This window comes from Excalfactoria chinensis, chromosome 6, assembly GCF_039878825.1.
Source record: "Excalfactoria chinensis isolate bCotChi1 chromosome 6, bCotChi1.hap2, whole genome shotgun sequence".
Classification (NCBI taxonomy): Eukaryota; Metazoa; Chordata; class Aves; order Galliformes; family Phasianidae; genus Excalfactoria; species Excalfactoria chinensis.
Window position 1 is genome coordinate 34,323,220 of NC_092830.1, and position 21,937 is coordinate 34,345,156.

Here is a 21,937-nt window from a genome sequence, read left to right on the forward strand (position 1 = left end):
GTGTCCCATGGATATATAGTATGCTGCACATACAGAGGAACACCTGATGCTGAGCTTTCTGGACATATCTGGCAATTTTCAGAAGGATCTATTCCAAGACAACACGCTATCCTTGTCAGTGGAACATGAGGAAACCTCATGGAGAGAGGGCTCTACAAAGCCTGTAGAAAAAGGCCATTTGTTAAAGAGCATTCAAACACCATGGCTCTATTTACAAAAGTGGCTACTGTAAGAATCAAGTATTCTTTTACTTGAATATGCAGACGTTTGGCAGCAATATGTTGAATTTGTGAACTGATCCATCCTGAATACAAATCAAATTACATTGGTCTTGTCAACCTGCCACATCTTTCACCTTTTCCCTGGTCGCCTTTTCTTGCTACATTTCATTTATCTCTGCTTGCAGTTTGAAGAAGTGAATGGCAAAGAGTCATCTTCAGTTCATCTGGAGATAAAACCCATTAAGCTGTTGTATTCACATTTAATTAATGTTTTCCAGCTCTCATTTCCTATTTGCCTCCTGAAAATCTTGCCTAAAGTGCTTATTTGCCAAATAAAATAACACAGGTAGGCTATATCTGATCCCAATGTTTCCCAGAAGATGACTGGATAAGATAACTCTAAGGAGTTGATCATTTTTATTATTTGTGGACAGCCTTTCTAGCTGAGCTCATTCACTGCAGACAGACTCTCATCCCTGAGGGATGTGTGGTGTAAACTGAGCCGTGCCTTTTATTTCTCAAGCGTTGCCCGATACTGATACGATTGCGCTTTTATCTTTATTAATTCAGACAGGGGCTGGGCACTGGGATAAATGCTGTGCTCAAATGAAAATGGCCATTCCTGCAGATCAGCCGGCACTTCCCGATGCACTGCAGACATTAACCCAGTCAAGATGCACGGTATCAGCTCCGACAGTGGGAAAGAGCGGTTTTCTTTTTATAGCAGGACCCTGCATGGGATGCAGATGTTGCCCTGTGCCCAGCCATCCTCAGGCAGTGCCAGCAGCTGCCCAGCTCATTGCTGGTGCCAGGCTCTGTGCCGAGCAGACCGAGAGGCATTGCCTGGCTGCGGACAAGGGAGGGCATTGAAGCACAGTGTGAGCAGGGAGCCAGCCGCAGCCGCAATCGCAGTCTGCAATCTGGGGATGGTTGAGATGAAAGGAAAAACGAGCCTGGATCTCTTGCTGCACTCTTCATCCCAAACCGCTGCGGGGCTGACCCGAGCCTGGGGATGTTGCTGGCTGTGTGTCTGCAGCAGCATCCTTGCTGGCTGCTCATTGCCTTAGTGATCAACTATTTTCCTGGCTTAATGGCTGAACCAATTGCTCATAACTAAGTATTACCAAGGAAGAGTGTGAAATCCAGGTGCTATGCGAAAACCCTCAGCCCTTTCTCTTTAGAGTTAGGAATGTTCATACTTCGGGCAGGAGCAAGTGATAAAGATTAGAATAAAGCTGCATATATGCCTGAATACTGCCAGTAACCTGCAGGGATTTCCTTCTCTTCAAACTTCTTTCCCTAGTGATCACAGGTGTTTATAGTCTTTATAACACATGTTGGCTTTTAATGTGAACACTTGCTAAGAAGCTTTTTCACAGCATTAATTTTATCACTTAACCTTTGTGAAGTGGAATCGCAGCGCGTCGCTGCTTGTCCGTATTTGTTCAAACTCCATTTAACAGGAAAAACTGCCTTTTTAAAACCTATTTAAACACCCGGTAAATTATTTGGCCTTTAACTTAACACTACTTATGTAATCTAATTAAAAAACTTATTAAGACATCCATTCTGCAAGATATTTTCAGGGTGAGGGTTGCAGCATGGGGTTCTGACCTCAGTGCTAAATGTATACACCGCATGCTGACTCCTTTCCTCCCCACACAGAGGGGATCAGATCACATTCAGCCAGGTTTCCATACTTCTCACAATTGACAGCCTGGCTTATTAGTCGTCAGAAGGGAAAAAAGATGGAATAATGCCTTTCTTGTGATTTTTTGCAATTAAATATTCATTCATTGGATGTGTTTTGTTGCAGCACAGCTTCTGTGGGCTTCTCCACTCAAGTGATGTGTGTGAAATCCCATTAAAACTGGTGTTTAGCTGGATATCTTGCAGCTCACTACTGAGTGCAACATAGCCCAGATACTGCTTGCCTGGGGAAGCAGCGTCCCTTTCTCAGAGGCAATGACCACTCTCACCTTCCCTCTACCTCCTGGCAATGGAATGGAGCAGATTTTAACCACTCGTTGTGCACAACGCCATGCAACACAGTAACACATCACCTGAGTGAGCTTACGGGCAGTTAATTGAGCGTGGTAATCAAGGCCTGACAACTGCTCTGTCCTTGCCCTCCTCCCCTGTCCCGCATCCCACCACCGGTCCCAGCCCAGCCTTGGGCATGCCGAGCAGCAAGCTCCTGTTGGGGCCTCAGAATCAACACAGAATTATTGAGAGCTCCACGCGGTGCCGCGAGGTCAGTGCAGATGAAGGGATCAGTCAGGATTTCATAAAGTATTTATTTAGCTGACAAAGGAATTCCCAACCTCCCTTTCATGTACGTTAGAGCTGATGCTAAGTTTCCGAGACAAGGCTCCGATTGTGGCTGTCACCAAACAATGACATATTTCTTTTCTTCTCTTAAATTCTCTGTATCATTCTATATAAGAGGGCAATTTGTCTGTCATGCAGCTAAAACAGGGCCCACTCACTGCCCTCATTAAACTGACAGCACAGTTATTAGCAGTAAACGAAGCCAACAGGCAATGAATTTAGCCACTGTTTTATGGCGAGCACCAGCGAGATTTTTTCAGTAATTAATTTGATAAATATATTAATTATGAATTGAGTTGACAGTACAATCAGATTGTCAGCCTTCCAGACAGGCTCTTGTGATAAGTAGCTTTGTGATGAAGTGGTCGGATTTCAGTACCTGTCATCCTCCGGTGTCAGTCTCTTATCACTGTCCCAGCCATTCACTCTGTAATTTCCTGTGTGTTGTAATTAAATGGTGGCTTTCTGATTGGAAGTGACTCCTCAAACTTAATCTCTCATTCTCTCTGAATATATTGTTTATAAAAAAAAAAAAAAAGAAAAGAAAAAGAAGAAAAAGAAAAAAAAAAAGGCCCTTTGTCCCTTTGTTTCAGTGGCTTTTAATGTTAGAAAAGGAGCGTTTTGTTTCACGTGTGGTTATTGCACCGGTGGGTGTTTGGGGATGGTTGTGATGGCTCCAACCCAGGGGACACCACTGGGAGGACTTTGGGAAGGGTCACTGCCCGTAGCTCTTGCCAGCTTTATTTTTAATTAGGAACTGGTCCTGAGGTCGTCTGGCATGGGAGATACACGTCAAGATAAGATGTTTCAAAAATACCTCCTTCATAATTTAATGCGGGGGTGGAATATGGAATTGCAACTTCAAGCGAGGTAGGAAGGAGTCCTCCAGAAGAAAATGAAAGCTATCAAGATGCGACGACTTTTTAAGTTCCTTTTTAAGCCCCCTAGAAAAAGGTCTTTCTTAAAATTTACCAGATGTTGCAATTGAATTCCTGCACCCAGCCGCAGCCAGGGGAATGCAGAAGGGGGGATGAGTACCCCTGAGATTAGGGTCCTGGTCAGAGTCCTGGTCTCACTACAATTCTTGACCTTGAGCAAATCACCATGACCCAACCTGGCGAAAGGTTCAAGGTGTGCTTAATTTTAAGTACGTGTGTCACAAGGTTTCTACCGGGCAACTTCTGAATGCATGTTCTGTTGGTCTAGATGACCTTAGGGGTCTTTTCCAACCACGTGGATTCTATGATTTTATACTGCCAAGTTTTTTTTATCAGTGCCCCATTATTCACAGCAAAGGGCAGAGCATCACACGTGAGTTCAGCCATTTCACCAATACCCACACATGCAGTATGGATGGAAATATCCACTGCTTGCCCCAGCTCTGGCCACCGTTGCATTTTAGCCTTTGATTTCAATGTCACTTTTAATAAGTTTAAATCCTAATGTTAGACTAAGAGACTCCAGACTGTAGTAGAAAGAGAAAAGAACATCGGAATCCCACTCCAGCAGTCGACATAAAGACCAAAAAAGACCATCCAGAACTGAAAGAGGGCCCTGCTGCAGGGCTGCCAGGACTGGCATTGTGCAGTACAGCCCGAAGCCCTGCAATGAAGCATTAAGAACAGTCTTTTTGAACTTCTCAACAGGGACAGTCTTTATGGATTATTTAAGCATAAAAATACACGGCTTTCTAGAAGAGAACCGTTTTAGCCTTCAGGGACTCATACTAACTATTGTATTGCTGAAGGATCTATAATTGAGCATGCTAATACTGATATGCTATTGTTTGAGATAAATCTCACCAGGCGTGAGCCTATAATGCAAACGATGCCTTAAAAAGATCAATTTAAAGACCCTCTTGTATCATTTTACTGATTTGCAGATGCATCCACGCTACAACACAGAGCAAGCAGCAACTGCGCACTGGCAATGAGGCCCCTGTTCTCTTTTAAAGCTGTTTCAAATGGGGCAAAGTATTTTTTTTAAGTCTCTTAATAAAACACCTATGTCTAAATCTGACAATCTGAAGGGTGATTACAACATACTAAAAAAACCCCAACTTGTTAATGTTAATTAAAGTGGTTTTAATTGTCTTTTAGAATCAGTAGGAGTCTATATCCTGTTGCTTTTTGTAAGTCAGGTATTGCCTCCATATATATGCAAATCTTCTATAATGGCATTGAAATTTCTTAGTAAGCTTTGAGTATGCTTTTTATTCAGTGTGTTCAGAGCTCATTCAGGCCATTGCTCGTGGTTTCTCTCACGTAGCACAAATCAGTGTATTTAAAAAAGTATGTGAAGGTTCAAAATTCATAAAGAAGAAAAAAAACCATCATAGAATCACCAAGGTTGGAAAAGACCTCCAGGATCATCCAGTCCAACTTCCCCCTCCCACCAATATTGCCCACAAAACCATGTCCCTCCTTACAACATCTAAACGTTTCTTGAGCACCTCCAGGGACAGAGGTGTCCTAGAATGGCTTAGGTTGAAAGGGACCTTAAAGATCATCAGGCTCCAATCCCCTGCCATGGGCTGGGTGCCCCCTACCAGCTGAGGCTGCCCAGGCCCCCATCCTTGGGCACCTCCAGGGATGGGGCACCCACAGTGTCATCTGGATATTTATAGGGGTGATTAACTGCCTTCTCTGCAGGCAATATAATCTCTTTTGACAGCTTTTTCTATGTATTAAATAACACCAAGTTGCTCCATACGCTTATTTACTCTCAGAGCTGTTACAGGTGTAAGTTACTCCCGAGACAACCTACTGAGGAACCGCACCTTGATAACTGAATGCAGGTTTCTTTACAAAATATATTTACGGTACGTTTTTTCCTCTTAAACATAAGCTTCTGCTGCAGAGCAAGGTTTGCTTTTCGCTAAATGAAGAACTGAATTATCCCCCAGAGTAAGACCGCAGTTGCCTGCAAGCAAATGTATCTTTATCAGGTCTGAAAAACTCCAGAGGGAACCGATTAGGTGCTGCTTGACAGAGAGCTCCAGAAGAACCACAGGTACGTTCCTGTTCCCGTTACAACAAGCAGCAAGCTCTGCACAGCAGCACCCAGCACAGTCTGTCCTCCCAAGCTGCCGGGTGCAGTGTGGCCCTGACAGCACAGAAAGCTGTGAGGAGATTGGAATTATTCAGGAAGAAGAGTGCTCGGTGTTTCCCAAGTGAGGCTTTAATACGTGTTTGAAGCCATTGCTGCCACTGCAAGGTCCAAGTGGAAACTGTGGTCCTTTTGTGCATCTGTCAGACGCCGCTGCTTATTACAGAATAAGGAATGATAAATATGCAGAGCGCTTTGATGTGAGTATCAGCTTGAACTCCTCCGGTGCTCGGGCAGAAAGCAGCTGAAGCTATTGTTTTCATCTCACATGAAAGGTTGAACAGATGCTTGAAAGCAAATAGGACCTGGTTAAATGATAAAAATCCCGGGACAAAAAGCCCAGGCTCTGTTCCCCGCACTCACTGCACACCTAGCCCAGGTCGAGCTGTCAGCTGCACTCGATGTGTATCTCCCGGCCTTGTACAGAACTGCTCATTCAGCAGCAGTAACATATAGCCAGCATAGTAACACAACCCACACTATCTGTCCCGATTAACTGCTAATCTTCATCTTCAACTGGCCGAGAACAGAGAGACTTTACAGCATCGGTTCTATCATCTGCGTGGATCGGGTGACATTACTGCTCTGAAATAAAAGGGATTTCGGCAGGCAGCCCAGACACAGGGACACAAATCGGGCTCCTCAGGGTGACACGGACCTGCTGGCTCTGCCTAGGGCTGGTACAGAACAGAAGCCAGCAAGTACCTGAGGCACCGACAGGACAAGTAAGCCAATTAGGTGTTTATACATTGCTCTGCATATACGTTTGTCACCCCAATTAGCTCTGAGTAAGGTAGATCAAAGTGCAGAGGAATATAAGCATGCTGGTGTCCGACCCTCCCTGGAGAAGGTCTGTGTGTATACACATATTCTGCTTCTCACTCAGATATGTGATCCATCCTCAAGGCCGTTGGCACCTTTCTTTATTCCTTTCCACATCTCAGCTCCTGCCTGCTGCAGGTCTGTGGAGCAGCTGCCACCTCCCCAAAGCCCTTGCTAGAAGACAGGGACATTACAGTCACCCATCCTCATCCCAGCCACCGAATGAGACACTTACCAATGCCATTTCTTATTAATTAAAGGTATTATCATCAAATGTCTGAAATTTTTCCTCTTGGGCAGAGGAAAGTGTATGGTTTGAATGTCTTTAATGATCCTTTGAATGGGAAACACAGGTGTAAGGAGGAACTAATGCTCATACAGCTAGTACTAGCGCTGTAGAAATAACCTCTCCTCCTGTCATTTCTGTGTTCACGTTTTCTGAAGCAGGTTGTCAGCTTCCTGAAATATATCCCTGTTTCCCGATTCCAGCAACAACTAAGGAAGGTCACTAAGCCCAAAGGATCTCTACCAGTTTGCAGCCACCCCTTGAGTGCTTTCTTGGTTTCATTATCAACACAACTTGCATATGTCAACACGATTGCACTACTAAAGAGACTCTAGAATAGGTTGCCGACACCTGTGCATTCGCTGCTTACTTCAGATGTGGATGCAGCTCTGGATGATTTCCCAAAAGCCCATCCACTCCTTTTCACAGGTTGCTATTCTCCCCCAGCCAACCATTATCCTATAACATATCCTATATCATATAACCTTCTCCAATAGGATTCATTAACCAAACAGGCCCCTTAACCTGCATGACTTGACGCAGCCAACGTGCTTCCCCATGTCTACATTTCCACTGTGTCATTTCCTTGTTTTCCTAGTACTTCTTTGGAACCAAACTACAGTGTGTTGAAAGAAAACAGGAAAAGCACAAAATAATGAGGTTTTTCTCAGTTTTTAGTACTGGCCATAAGCAAATTAATACAACTGTCTCATTAGAATGGATGCATTTGATTTCTTACTTTCTGTTATGGTATAACGTTTGAGGAGGACAGCTGAATATTCCAGTCCACAATGGAAGAAAAGGGAAAACGAGAGGCAAAGAGTGAGAAACTCAGAGAGAAACAGGTAAAGTCAGAACGTCAGGAAGGAAAAAAAATATATATCACCCTGAGGTGCTGGTCCACAAGAATGCTTTACAATAGCTGAACACAAAATCAATTCAGAAATACAGTATATCACAGCCCATAAATAACACATCCAATCAGAAAAGCTTGAGGGGAAAATGACAAAAGGAGAAACTGTCTCCCAGGGGAGGGTGTGAGGAGTGCACGCGCCCTTTGCAGGAGGACAGCCTGCAGGGTAACGCATCCACCTTTGCTCAGCCAGAGTCCAGCCTGCAGCAGCTTTTCTGCCATAGGAAGTAGAGGGGCCTGCCCCAAGGCAAGCTTTCCCACACAGCCAGAGACGACCTTAGATCCATTTTACTAAACAGTGCATACAGAAATACATGTATGATCATACATGGCCTGGCACATCCCTAGGTGGGAAAATTTCAGATATGAAATACAACCTTGTTCACTTTATTTCTTTCCATTCTCATTAATTAAATGGTTTAAGCATACCTAGCAAAACATAGTTAATATTGCTTTAAAACTTAACCAAGGTAAAATCCACAAAAGCCATGAAGAATGATCAAGGGTCATGTTGTAAATACAACTAATGTCAGCTGCAATTTTCCAGCACCGTTTGCTCACTGTGAGAAACACAAAAGTATTATTTTGAAGGTACAGCCACTTGGGCAGAATACAAAACGTTGGCTTAAGGGAGAAGAGAAAAATGAGAGAAAAAATAAGAGAGAAGGGAAAAAAATAAAAAAAAAATATAAAAAAAAGACAAAAGATAAAATAAACCAAAAACAACAAACACTTTGTGGATGTTCCTGAGAGCTTGCTGTTAATTGTAAAGGCTCTACATGAAAAGAGTTGTTGCTTGAGCTATGCTCTACAAACTTTACAATCTGTTACACACTGTTGTCTAAACCCTCTATTTTATATCCACAGTCACAGAATTGTAGGGGGTTGGCTTGGAAAGGCCCTCAGTGGCCAGATGTGTACAATTGTATGGGAACTATTGAGTCACAGCCTGAACCTCTGATTGAGCACCTGGGGAAAGGACCCTGATCAGCCCAGGGAGCACAGGTGAAGGCAATTCAGGTGTGGGACCAGAAGGGGTGGAGCTTGGCTGCACCTCTCTTAGACCCCATTTAAGGTCTGACTGCCACTGGGTATGGATCTCTGGAGATACCTTTCCTTTGGAGTTCTTCCTCTAAGCCTTGGTCTTTGGAGACTGGTAGGTAAGTTATGTAAGGTCTCTAATAATATGTAAGGTCTCTCCATCATATTTGAGAAGTCGTGGCTGTCAGGTGAGGTCCCGGATGACTGGAGGAAGGGTCACGTCACTCCCATTTACAAGAAGGGGAGCAGGGAGGACCCGGGTAACTACAGGCCGGTGAGTCTCACCTCCGTGCCTGGGAAGATTATGGAACAGATCCTCCTGGACAACATGCTTGATCACATAAAGAACGAGCATGTGATCCTAGACAGCCAGCATGGCTTCACCAGGGGAAGGTCATGCTTAACTAATCTTGTGGCCTTCTATGATGGAGTGACGGCGTTGGTGGACGAAGGGAAGGCGACCGATGTCATTTACCTGGACCTGAGCAAGGCCTTTGACATGGTCCCCCATCACATTCTCATCTCCAAATTGGAGGGAACTGGATTTGATGGGTGGACAACTAGATGGATAAGCAATTGGTTGAAAGGCCGCAGACAGAGGGTGGTGGTCAATGGCTCTATGTCCAGGTGGAGGCCGGTAACGAGCGGTGTCCCTCAAGGGTCTGTCTTGGGACCGGTGCTCTTTAACATCTTTATTAATGACATCGATGAGGGAATGGAGTGCACCCTCAGCAAGTTTGCTGATGACACCAAGCTGAGTGGTGCAGTCGATACGGTGGAGGGAACGGATGCCATTCAGAGGGACCTTGACAGGCTGGAAAGCTGGGCTCGGGTGAACCTAATGAGGTTCAACACGGCAAAGTGCAAGGTTTTGCACTTGGGCCGGAAGAACCCCAGGCACTTGTACAGGCTGGGAGGAGTTGTCCTTGAGAGCAGCTCGGCAGAGAAAGACCTAGGGGTCCTAATAGATGAGAAACTTAACATGAGCCAGCAGTGCGCTCTGGCAGCCCGGAAGGCAAATGGGATCCTGGGCTCCATCAGGAGAGGGGTGGTCAGCAGGGATAGGGAGGTGATTGTCCCTCTCTACTCTGCTCTTGTGAGGCCCCATCTGGAGTACTGTGTCCAGGTGTGGAGCCCTCAGTACAAAAAAGATATGGAGATTTTGGAAAGGGTCCAGAGGAGGGCCACGAAGATGATCAGGGGGCTGGAGCACCTCCCCTATGAGGACAGGCTGAGGGAGTTGGGTTTGTTCAGCCTGGAGAAGAGAAGGTTGCGGGGTGACCTCATTGCAGCCTTTCAATACCTGAAGGGAACTTACTCCCAGGAGGGGAGCAAACTCTTCGAAAGGGCTGATAATAGCAGAACTAGGGGAAATGGTTTTAAGTTAAAAGAGGGAAGATTTAGGTTGGATGTTAGGGGGAAGTTCTTTACTAGGAGAGTGGTTAGGTCCTGGAACAGGCTGCCCAGGGAGGTTGTGGATGCCCCGTCCTTGGAGGTGTTCAAGACCAGGTTGGACGGGGCTCTGGGCAACCTGATCTAGTAAAGGCGTATGTTTGGTGGCCCTGCTAGGCAGGGGGGTTGGAACTACATGATCCTTGAGGTCCCTTCCAACCCGGGTCATTCTGTGATTCTGTGATTCTGATTCTGTAATAATAGTACTTGATAGAACTGCATTTTATTTTTGCTTGTAGCACCCAGTCCCATGATGACCAGTGTTCATTCTCTTCACTAGGGCTATCTATTCTCTTGTTGTGAATGCAACTGGAGAGATGTTTGTTTTGTTTATAAAGCACTCTATCTTCTGAGGTTCAGCAGCTCTTATGAAATGAAGGCTATTGCTTCTTCTTACTGAGGACAGTGAATTGCTTAGTGCTAGGTTCACATACTGTTATCCAACTATTCACTCTTTCTTGTTTCTACCTTGCTCTCCAGGATAAAAGGTGGGATTTGACTGTACTTGTACACTGTGAGATAACCTTCAAAAGGTGATTCCTCCTTAACTCTACCAGATGTTGCAGTGAGTTTCTCTTTTTTTTTCCTGGTAGAAATACATATTCTCATCCCACAAGAGATGTTAGCTTAGGTTGAATAAAGGTTAATTTAACTACTGCTGGGAGCTAGAGAATTTGATCTTGTCTTCTTCTTGTCTAGGGCTTTCAGGTGGGTCAAAAACCAGGACCGGTTATCATGGCTGTTGACCATGGTCCCAAATTTCCTGTACTCTTCAGATCTGAAGAACTGACTGCACTGAAGTGAAATTCCAGACCTTCCGAGGTTCATCCATCACTTTTACTAAATTACCGCTTCATTCTCTTTTCTGCTAAGAATCTAATTTTTATAGCACTGTAGAGAATTTTTATAGCACCGTACTTTATCTTGTCACAGTATTTTTGTCATTATTTTCATCTCGGTGAACTTTCAAATGATACTAAATAGGCTCTGCCTGCTTGTCTGTAGGGTAATGAGGGAGGTATATGTTTGCAAGCATGCACAGCTTGCCCTCCCACCCATTAGGTTAAGTCACAGCCTTCCTTTAGTGAAGTCATGGCTTTTGGTTTTCTTGGGCAACACCTGGAGAATTTGTCTGTATTTACTCTTTCTTCTCACTGGTGAATAAGTGTAAAATACCTCAGACTGGATGTAGTTTTATCTGACACAGTAGTGCCAATGGGTTGTAAATGGTGGAAGGTTCCAGCTCTCTACATCAGCACAGCTGATGCTTGGTGCGTTTCCTGGCATCCCTTAACTAAGTGTTTCCCCAGCACAGCCAAGCCCCTGTTTGCTGTGCCTCTCTCTCTAGTAAAGTGTTTGCCCACCCAGGGAACCAGAGGGAGAAAGGAGACTTGCCAATTTTTTTCTTGTCCAGTTTTATCTGTCTCCTCTATTCTCACCTAATATCAGGCCCAGAAAGAAGGATAATTTTCTGAAATGAAACCGAATAAATGTGTGTAGGGGTCAGGGGTGGCAAATTTAGCTAAAGATTTTAGTTTTGCTAAATGTTCCCACAGCCAAACTCATATATTTCATTCACCTGAATATACAATCCTGTACAGAAAGCCTAGAGGCAGGAAAGTCATTTAGACTTCCAGAGCCATAAAAAATTTGTTCAATTAATGCACTCCTGCAGTAGACAGCCAGATCATCACCTCTTATTACCTTCCCCCCACCCCCCTCCATAGAGGGGGGCCAAATAGATGATGGCCCTGCAGCTCTTTACTCAGAGGGTAGCGCAGCCCAGAGAGTTGTGGTGCACGTGTCCATGGATGGGCCCTGGGCAGCCTGAGCTGGTGGGAAGCAGTCAGCCCATGGCAGGGGTTGGTGCTAGATGATCTTTAAGGTCCTTCCAAGCCATTCTTTGACTCTATAATCACAAGGCTGTCCTGTTTTGCAGTGATGGTTCTCCCAGCAGGCAGCTCAGGCTGCTGTTACTACTGAGTTCCTTCCTCATTTGTCTCTACTTCCTACTGCTGCCTTTCAGATCTGGAAAACCAGAGGGGAAAATATTTAAACAAAGCCACCCTAGCTCTACAAGGCAGCAACAAAACAAAATGATATGTTCAATAACAGTGCCAAGCTCGGGAACAAGTCATATGGATGTAGTCACATTTATAACACAGGTAAGATGTTCTCCATAGATGTATTGTACATCTTCACAGAGGACTGCCCCATGGAGTGAGATGTTAACTGTCATCCCCAATGGATGCATTGAGATACAGCTCCGAAGGACGGGCACGCAGCCCCAGGTAGGGCTCCTCAGATCTATGTGGGGGACAAACCTAGTAAGATTCTTCATGAACTGGGGCCATTCAGCCACCATCATACTTCAATACACGGGTCCTGCAAAGGAATGGGACAAGCAAGCTGCTTAGTGCTGGGAAATGGAGAAGGGAAGAAGAATCTCTTCTGCCTTGTTATAGCAACAGGGTCTGAGGGAATGGCATGGAGCTACCTCAGGGGAGGGTCTGGCAGGTCTTAGGAAAAGGTTCCATACCAGAGGGTGGTGGGCATGGAGCAGGCTGCCTGGGGCACTGAGAGCAACCTCAAGCTGCTAGAGAACAGGAAGCATTGTGACAATGCTCTCAGACATAGGGTTTGGATTATTATTATTAGGTGTTTTATGGAAGGCAAATGAAGAGCTTAAGCCTATGCTTTAGATGCTCCTCCATAAGGCTGTATCTTCACTGCAAAATCTGAATGCATTCAGAATTAGAAAAGAGTTGAAGTCTATTGCTTCAACTTGACACTGTAGTAACCTCCCCGATTACTGCCTGGGTTGCAGCTTTGCTGATGTCCTACCATAAACATCAGTAAGATTAATCTGTCAAGAGGCTACAGAAGCAATGTGGAATTTTTCTCTCTGACTTACAGAATGGGTTTGGGGAACGCATCAAAGGGAGAGAAAACTTGGCTTTGTTGCAGAAGGACCCTATCTTGGACATGAGTTCTGAGTAGCAAGAGGACAAATCCAGAAGGGGATATCACAAGGACGTCTCCGTCATGCTGCGAATTCACAAGCAGACTACAGGTAGCTGTGCTACAAGAACTGTGATGTGCAGTGGTTGTCATTTGACTTTTCTCCTTCCCCCCTCCCCAAACAGCTGAAAACTCTATCCAGACCGGCACTTTCATCGGGTGCCTGACTTGCAACCACGTTTCTTCAGAGTAACATCTGTTATTTATTTTCCTGGAGCTCGGTTGAAAAGCCTCCTGTCACTAACTTGTTACGTTCCTGCCGCACGCGTGTCCGTGCTGGTGTTTGTAATTGTCCGGTTTCTCAAATGAACCCTATCTATTTAAATCTGCCAGTCCTTGTTTCTTGTCTTACCTGCTGCGCAGAGAGAGTGGAGCCAGGGAGGGTGGAGGTGATGACAGTGGAGTTTTTTATCTCCAGATCTCTGGGGGGATAAGGTTGCATGGTTTGCAATTAGACAAGCAGGTACTGTGGCAGAGGACATCATTTCCTTCAGCAGGTTATCATTTGGAAAAAATCAGGAACCTTTTAATATACAGTATATCTTGCTGAATCTATTACGGCCCTCTCTCAGCCAGCTTTAAGAGACTGATCTTAATGGCCTTTAACTCTTTTGACAAAAGCAAGGGTTTAAGGTGGGTTCCTTATCCTCTTCTTCACCACCAGCCTGCAGCAAAATGCTTTGCAATTTGAAGTGCCTCATGGAGCTGAAGGCATCCCTCCTGCTCTGTGCAGGCAGCTGGTTCTGCACAATGAGGTGAAGCTGCTGGCTTGGGCAGTGCTATCCAGGTAAGGACCATTAGGCACAGCCCAGCACTGGGCCACTGATTCTCATCTTCCATTGCAGAAGAAACACAGAGTTACGTTTGTGATTAGATCCATGTGACAGGTGGATGGGAATTCCCACTTATTTCTTGGTGGCTGTGCAAAAAGGGGAAGATCCAACTCTGAGCTTGCAGTTCCAAAAGGCATAGGAATAATTTTAGGACTTGGTGCTAAAAGAAGATGGTGCTTGAAAGAAGACAGTGCTTTTAACATCCTAAGCATTTTCACTCCAGAGCAGACCTAATGTATATGCATGACAGATTGGAATGGTGGAACAGGGCCTGGACCACCACTTATACTGTGACAGCGGTGAGATTTTCTTGCTGTCATTTGCCTGAATGCACAATTATTTGTCTCAACTGTATATCTAGAATTTCCACATCCCTAACTGCAATGGGAAAATAAATACTTGAGAAGATTTTGTGGCAACTTGCTGGTGAGAAGCAGCCAACATGGTGTGAAAAGGTAATCTCCATGCGTTCTCCATAAGAGCTTTGCACATCGCTGATCAGGAAGCCTTGTGACCACAACCAGATCTATTTCTCATCAGAAGCTTTCTCTTGAATGTAGGTAGAATATTTATTTCTCAAGGCTTCTTGAAGAAGTTCCAGCGTGGGAATTCTTGATCAGCAAATGCAGGAGGTTGGTGGGGGTTTTTGTTTTGTTTATTTTTAAGCTACAGAAGATGAGCAATTTATGTTTAAAGCATATTGCCCTGAGCTGTAGGAGTTTGGTGAGTTTGCATCCTCTGTTCAGCAAGAGAGTCCAGGAGTGGTTGGTCTTTTTTTTTTCCAGAAATGAGGAGTTTTATCATTTAGATTTATAACAATACAAAGCCAGCCAGAAAGTTTTATCTTAATTTCCTGATGCCAGCTAATATGATATGACAAGACTTATAGAGGCTCGTTTATCTTGTCTGTCAGAAGGGGCCATCACCATCAGACCCCAGAATCTGGTCTGCAATGCCTGCCTGGGAAGTTAAGCACCTTGAGAAGCCTCATCCCAGACCCAAGCCTCATCCCAAATATGATGCTATTATAGCATCACAGAACAGTTTAGGTTGGAAGGGAACTCAAGGATCCTCCAGCACCAACCCTTGCCACACGCAGGGCTGCCAACCTTCATATCTAAATCTATATCCAGCCTAAATCAATCTTCCCTCCCTCAACCGAAAGCTATTTTTCCCTTGCCCTGCTGTTATCTACCACTGCGAAGAGTTGACTTCCCTCCTGTTTGTAGGCTCCTAGGCTGCCCGCTATGGGTAACTGGGTAGTTCCCCTCCTGACAATGTGTTTGTATTATTCTTATTAATGCTTGTTATTAACGAAGATCTCTGTGAATTCATCCCTTTTTAAACCAAACCTTTTGTATTAAAAGCCAGACAAAGCAGTTGCAACCAACCACAGGAGGACTTCTTGGCCAGACAAATTGTCAACGTGTGGGGAAGGGGAACTCTGGGTCTTGAGCTCATGTCTTGCAGTACCACCTATGAACCAAGTTAAACCTTCCCAACTGCTCCCTAAACAAAGGCTACAGAAGTAGGAATTACTTGTAAACAACCAGGGAAGAACAATTAATCCACACTGTCAGGATTTAACTTGCATTTCAAGATTGCTTTTAGGTTTTCTTTTTCTCCTTGTTGGTAATTTAATCTTTTCACAATCCTTTCTCACTGGACGATTCTATTCTTCCCCCTCCCATTTTGTCCCCACTATTTTTAATGGGAGACATAATTTATACCAGTTTCCATGAATTTGCCACAATAAAGAATCCATTGCTTTCAGGGTTTCTTTTTTCCAACTTCCTCAGACAGTGAAAGTAGCATTTGCTGAAATTAAGGTGCATTTTGCCAGAAACGTGATGCTAATCCTCTTAGTTTTAATGGTTTTGAAATGGTTTGTATAAGAAGGTAAACAGAGTAGTTGATTAATAGGAAGGAAGTCAATTGGCCATGTTGCAAGTGTTGTATGCTGTACTGTACAATAGTTCTTTATTTCTACAGAGCAAAGCACAGACTGCTCTCCTTTTTAAAGTCCTTATGTGAAAACTGATACATCTTCTTATACTGTACTGCTCAGAAGTGTTTGATTCCATCACAAAAAAAAGCAAGCAGTGCACTTAGGAGTCAAATACCACTGGTAAGATGTTGAAGTGACGCCCGTTATCTTCCCTTTTTATTGGAAATGGATGGATATAATGAGGTGCTTCACATTTTAAAGTCTTAAATCTTAGCCCAGGCCGAGACAGTTTGGGTTTTGCCTTATTAAACTTGCAGTGCAGGGAGGAGGGGGAAGGATGGGAAACAAAGCAACTTGCTGAGCGTCACTATTTAAGGGATTTTCAAGCACAATTTATTCCAAAGAGGCTGTTCCATCTTGGATTACTGTGTGGTGTCTCCTGTCTGAGTCCTGATGCCAAGTCCCACTGAAGCCAGGTCAGTGCCCCCCCCATTGATAATCCACCTGTAATGCTCCCAGGGCTTGGGCACTCCCTGCATGTAAGGTGATAGGAGCCAGAACATCCTCCAATTCCTTTGTCTGGCACTGTAGCAAAACTCTGGCTGGCAGGATCCATGGGACCAAGTGCTCTCATTAATTGGGCTCCATCAATTAATGCTTGCAGTTAAGTGCCACAATGCTGGTGTGAAGTGGCTGCAGGTCTGAGCAGGGGAGGCAGTGGGTAACCTAAGAGCTCTGAAGGAAGACACTATGGCTGTGGTTACAAAAGCTGGGCTGGTGACATGTAAGTCCTGACATCCTAAGGAATAAGGCATCATCTTGAGAAGATACTGAGGAATAATTAGGAGTGGAAGCTGCTGCAGGAAGGCAGACATTTCCCAGGGCTCAGAGCGAGCATGGTGTGGGCAACAGCAGCAGTGGAACAGTCTCCATCCACTTCTGAAGAGACTTTTACCTAGTGAGATGTTACAGCACGATCTGAAATCAACGAAGGGCTGTCCAAAGGCAATCGTGTTATCTCTTGTTGCTTTGTCCTGACTGTGAAGGTTGTTTCTTTTATTTGAAATGCTGACTTTGTGAGTTTGTGAAACTGAGAGCTCCTTGGTTTGTTTTGGGATGAAAGACAGATGAGTCAATAAACTATCATGTTAATTTAAGAATAAAATCACTGATACGCTGTTTTTGTTACGTCTTGCTCTATTCCTCTCTGCAATCACCTTTTCTTTTGTTTTTTTTCCTGGTGAAGAACAGTTTCCACAAAGCATTAATTTATGATCCCATCTTCTCCTATCCACCACTCTCAGCTGTGGAACAGCATGCACCATATGAATGATTAACGCTCCTTCATATTAAGCCACAGTAGCATAATTATTTTAAAAACTTTTAGATCTATACCTGCTTCCCTCAGCATTCTTCTCATTTCATAACTTCTAAGGGAAGATAAACTAAACACAACAGTCAGTGCAGCAGAAGTGTTAACCAGAGCACCTCTAGCATTGAGATCTAGACGTTGCCTCTTCCAGCTCTTGAAAAGTTTGCTTACACCTTGGCTGTGCTTCTGTCTCAATTGCAGTGGTGCCATCCAAGCACGATTTCATTAGATGCAGTGCTCCAATAATCAGTGCAACTGTAATCAATAGCTCTAAGTATAAGAAAGTAGCTGGATGCAGGCTTGCTGTCTTTCCTTGCCCTCTGATTAACTTCAGACCAGCTTGGAAATGAAAGCAGCACCCTTGTGAAATCCATGTTAAAGCATCTACGAGGCTTCCACTTGCATGAAGCTGTCATCCCTTATTATTAAATAACAAGAGATGGCTTTTTTGGGCTGGGACTGATAGCAGGTGAAGAGCAGATACAGGGTATGCTGTCCAAATGGGTCTCCCAGCACTGGGCCTCCCAGAGTAGGAATGAGCCCTGTGGGTACCAGCAGAGGGACTACTCCCAGCTGCTTGGTCTGCTGCTGGACATGAAAGCCACCAGCAGGTGCTTGGGGAGCCAACAAGGGACTCAAAGCACACCCAGGGCTGCCTCACTACAGTCGGGTACTCACATCTGTCCCAGTGCTGCCAATCATTTCCTTTCACATCCATTGCAGCTTCAGCATCTCACCGTCTCTTACCAGTCTGACGTGCAACATGTAGCTCCTACCACCTTGAAATACGCAGGTGTTTGCCCTACACTTGACATCTTTCAGCCATGCTGAATCTCGAATGACTAAGCAGTGATCCATGTAAGCGCCACGTCACCTCCAGTTTGATGTGATACCTTTTAAACACGGGAGGTGAAAATGAGAATCCTTTCCCTTCTTTCTTTCACCAGAAAGATAAATCACTCCATTTGGACCGGCTGGAAAATTAGAAACATTTTATTTAGTACCACAATTTCAGAACAAGCACCTTTATGAAATACAGAGGCAGTCTGGAAACACAGGAGCGCAGATATTCTCAGCACTGCTTTACGTATTTATTACAGCTCTTGTATTGCAGCCTCAGAAGCTGATGTACTTGGGTTTCTCACGCCACCTCCATGCAGATTTCATTGTATACACTGTGCTTTTTAAAACATACTTGGGGATGTAGGAAAGTGGCCTCTGATTTGAACGTGTGGCTGTTCCTGGAGGTGTTCCAGAGCCACGGGAAAGCAGCAGTGAGCATGGGGGGGTGGACTTGGGGACCTTGTGGTCTTTTCCAACCTTAGTGGCATTGCTTCTCTGCGATGCAGCTGCAGGTGGTGCACTGCAGACCATGCGAGGGAGCAGCCAGGCACTCCGCTCCATGCGCCAATGTCGAGGCCGGGCTCTCCTGCAGCCTCAGCCCAGCAGGGCCGTCACCAGCTCCATCAATTAAACCCCACACTGCTCTGTCATTCTGCTGAGTGCTCGCAGAGCCTTGTTCTCACCGGGGTGTAACAAGAGTAATTATAATAATGATTTCCCCTTTCCTTGCCGGCGCATTTTCTCTTAGCAACAGGCTTGAGCACCACAAGAAATGTGATCAAAGTTGAAAGAAAATTCTCTTTGATGCAAAGGAGTTTTTGTTGCTGTTTTGGTTAGGGAAGGCGAGCAGGGGAGCCTGTCAGCGCAGCCAACTAATGACAAACACGGGATAAAGCTCCATGGGGATTAGTGCGGTCTGAATGCAAGTCAAGTGCTCCGATTCTGTAATTTCAGCCAAGGAGCAAAGCAACCTACGGGCTTTTTAGTGTTTAGGTTGCCACAGAGAAGCTTTGCTGTCATCCCTGAAACACTTTCTCAGTAAGAAATTTCCTGGAACACCAAGGTCCCGTTTCTTCTGGGAGGTTAAGTCATTGCATTATCTCCTCAGGTGAACGTTCATTATGCTCCCCTGGCATGAGCATTTGAGCAGCCTTCTTCTGTACCGCAGGCTGCCTGGCTCTCCCCTGGGCAGTAACAGCATCAAGCGGTGTTCGGTGCTGCTAATCTTGCTCACCTGCCAATTAGCTGTAAACTGTAAGAAGTATTGTACCCAAAAAGGGAAAAAAAAAAAGAGAAGAATCCAAAAGCTGGATCAGTTTCAAGTTTAATTACTTCCAAAGAATTCAGTATATTACCGCCTCAAACCAAAAGAAAAAGGCTGAACCTTTAATCCTCTTTGAAGATGCTTCTTACTGATATATCCCATCACATAGTTTTAACACCGGTGACAGTGCTTAGAGAAATTATATCCTACGTTCGGGTGAGCCAGGAAATGCATTTGATTCTCTTGCCGTAATTTTCTACAGCAGCTTAGTAAAGGCGAGCAAAGTTTTGAACAATGTTTTTTCATAGACTCACAGAATGGCCTGGGTTGCAAAGGCCCACAGTGCTCATCCAGCCCCAACCCCCTGCTATGTGCAGGGTCACCAACCAGCAGCCCAGGCTGCCCAGAGCCACATCCAGCCTGGCCTTGAATGCCTGCAGGGATGGGGCATCCACAGCCTCCTTGGGCAACCTGTTCCAGTGCGTCACCACCCTCTGGGTGAAAAAACTTTCTCCTCGTATCTAAGCTAAGCCTCCCCTGTCTTAGTTCAAACCATTCCCTCTCATCCTATCACCATTTCTTTTCTACACGTGCAATGATTTGTTTAGAGTTTGTCTGCCCTCCTCGTGAGTCAGCTCCCATCCCACATCTTGGTTACCATCAGATTTACAAAACAAGACTGTTTGCTACATAAACTGCTGGAGGAGTAAAGGTCCCTACTGGACAGTGGCGTTTTGTGTTTTCTTGGTCACACAAACTGCAGCTTCTTAACAACTGAGCTATAAAAACTTACATTCCTGGACAGACTGATTTCCAAGAAGCTACAGCACTTCAAAATAAGAAGCCGTATGACCTATTTGATTTATATTTCATTATACAGCGGCATTTAATACAGCATAACGTTTGATCCTTTTGGAACAGAAACCAGACAGCTTTTAACTCTGCCGGTAAACCTGCACTTTTCCCACCAGCCTGTGCTGAAACGCTCGGTGTCGAGAAGATCGAATTCAAATCCTCAGGTCAGCACTGATGATTCGCTTGTATGCATAACACTGAGCAGGCCAAAGATCGGAGCTGCAAACAGCAGCCTCCTTCCAAAGGACGCCTGCTCCTAGCCCATCGCAACAGCTGCTTCACACAGCGACAGCAGCTCGCCGATGACGAGGCAGAAATCAGGAGGGGAGTGAAAGGAAAGCGCTGAAAAACAAGGGCTCCGAGTTCTTGCAGCGGTTTAAGGCAGCCCTCTTGAGCCAAGACAGAGCACTGCAAAAGCGAACGGCAGCAGAAAGCTGCGCTGCTCAAGGATAAATGGTTTTGTGCTGTCCTTTGCTTGAATATTATTTGCTTTTAATTTTAATAATCATCCGTCTGAAAGATTACGCTTGTTCAGCCGAATAAAGGGCCACCCACGTTAAGTCTTTGACTCACCATGTGGCGGGGAAATGGGCCATAGCTCCATCTTAGTGAGGAGCCCACCTTCCCACTTGCTCGCCTTTTCCTAAACCCCCATTGCTGCTGTGTCTGAAAGCTTCACCAACCATCTGGTCCGGCCCCAGAAAAGCACAGCTCCTGGCAAGGAGGGGACGTTTAAGATAGAGGGTCTCTATGGGACCTGCTCCCATCTGCCGCAGCCGCTGCAAGATTCCCATCTGGTTCAGCTCACTTCACATGGGCTCCCTACCCCAAGCTTGGCTCCTCCGGCAGTCTGAGGTTGGAAGCGGGTAGCTGGGATTACAAAGCGGCCCTGAAATGATTAAAGCAAACCACGGCATATCCCAAACCAGCTTTGCAACAGCTTCTTCAATGGACTAGGGAAGGTAACATCTGCCTGCGGGACCTTGATGCCTTTTTGCACACACCTTGCAGAGTCCATTGCACTCTCAGTGGAGCACACACGTTTCATGCTTTGCGCATCTGGATGGATGAGTTTTTCAGAGTGAGACTTTATAAACAAAGCTCCTTTTTAATCTGGAAAATGGCTGTGATTTATGTATGTTTTCTATTCATTTCTAATGAGTTTACTGGGATCTGCGTCCGAGACACAGCTGAAGCCACTGAACTGAGCAGAAATGAGAGGAACGCATTCTTACGTCATCTAGGATAACAGAGCAACCTCTGATTTATGCCTCTCTCCGTCGCTGAGAGCTTTTCAGATGCTCTTGTATTCACCTCCCCTAACCCCGTGATAAGCATAACCATCTTCTCCCTTATCCTATATATTGGCCGTACGCTGGAATGTGATCCAAACGTCGCCATTTGTTAAGGATAAGGAATGGCTGTAATGCCACAAACCGACACCCAAATCTTATCCATTTTTCCCTGTTTCACTTCTTCCAGTAGCCCAACCAATCGGCTCGAGCAAGCAACTCTGACAAAACATAAAGGTAACAGAGGTCCCTCTTTTCAGAAAGGTACTTCTGTCCAATTGCTTTCATCTGGAGAGCACGGCCGTGAGGTCTGTTTCTAGGGATGTCCTTCAGCA

General features: G+C 45.1%; 1 long non-coding RNA gene across 1 annotated transcript; it reads left to right on the top strand.

Annotated features, from left to right (window-relative positions):
- Positions 1-8,782: 8,782 nt before the first annotated feature.
- On the top strand, positions 8,783-10,990 carry LOC140253692 (uncharacterized). The gene is made up of 3 exons (XR_011903951.1): positions 8,783-8,841; positions 10,655-10,739; positions 10,874-10,990. It is a non-coding gene; the product is annotated as an uncharacterized lncRNA (long non-coding RNA).
- The last annotated feature ends 10,947 nt before the right edge of the window (positions 10,991-21,937 follow it).